This window comes from Sinocyclocheilus anshuiensis, unplaced genomic scaffold (genome assembly GCF_001515605.1).
Source record: "Sinocyclocheilus anshuiensis isolate Anshui unplaced genomic scaffold, SAMN03320099.WGS_v1.1 scaffold1799, whole genome shotgun sequence".
NCBI classification, from domain to species: domain Eukaryota; kingdom Metazoa; phylum Chordata; class Actinopteri; order Cypriniformes; family Cyprinidae; genus Sinocyclocheilus; species Sinocyclocheilus anshuiensis.
Genome location: NW_015552692.1, coordinates 133,913 through 135,238, shown reverse-complemented (window position 1 = coordinate 135,238; position 1,326 = coordinate 133,913).

The following is a 1,326-nucleotide window of genomic DNA, read 5'->3' as shown; positions in this document are numbered from 1 at the left end:
TCAGTACTGTGACAGGATTTAAAACCAGATTGAAAATTTTCAGAGATTGAAATTGATAGTCAAATAAGACTGTAGTTGATTTAGAACCACTTTCTCTACAATTTTGGAGAGAAAAGTCAAGTTTTAAATAGGACGAAAGTTAGCCAGTAATGTGGGATCCAAACTTGGTTTTTTAAGATGAGGCCGCAAGTTTAAAGTCGCCAGGTACAGTGCCAGTATAGAGGCATTTTTTAATAACAGACAACAGGTCAGGGTAAACAGTCTCAATAATTACATCCTGGGGACACGTAGTAGGTTTCAGAGTAGACATATCTCCATCAGAGTATTCAAGCTTACAGGCTCAAAGACAGACCAAGTGGAAGGGGTGATTGGAATATCTGGCAATTTGTATACAGAGGCATCAAAGATGTAATTTGGGAAATCTTATCATTAAAATGTTTTGCAAAGTCCTCACAAAGAGAGACAGATGTCTCAGGAAACAGATTAACATTTGGATGAAGAACAGATTCAACCGTGGAAAATAGGATATTTGGCTTATGGCTATTTCTTAAAATTAACTCACTTAAGAGTCACTTAAAATTTTATATGACACATGTAGTATCTATCTATCTCTCTGTTCCACTGTTCTGTTTGTCTGACTATATCTGTCTGTCTGGACCATGAGAGACAAACACACTCAGGACTCATCATGTTGACGTCAGCGGTGGGACGTGAAGCTCTTGATTCGTTGTGACATCGCTGAAGTAAGAGACCTGCATCCTCGTCTGGACGTCCCATTCCTGATCGCACTCCCACAACACGCCTGTGTGACGAGAAACAAATCGTATTCACTGACACAGCCTGATTATTTAATGAAGCACAGCCACGCACACTCACACTCACGATGCGTTTGTGAATCTTTGAAGGAGGATCGCGTTTAAACGTCTCTCAGCAGCAGCGGATATGAACACACACACAGCCCTGAGTGCTAAACACTCCGTGACAATTACCACATCTCTCACACTGGCGCTCTTCTGCATCTGTCAGAAATCAGCTGACGTGATCGTATCATTTCCACAGGTGTGAGTGGATCCAGGTGTGCGCTCAAGGAGACCTGATGACTGTGTGCGTCTGTCAGCTCTCTCAAGTGTTTACTGTATGCTACGGCTATGTGTGGAATACTAGCGTCCTGCATAGTGTGCAGTGTATACTGTGGTATGCTTGTCATGTGATCACATCTTGCATATGTAATCTATCTATCTATCTATCTATCTATCTATCTGTCTGTCTGTCTGTCTGTATCTATCTATCTATCTATCTATCTATCTATCTATCTATCTATCTATC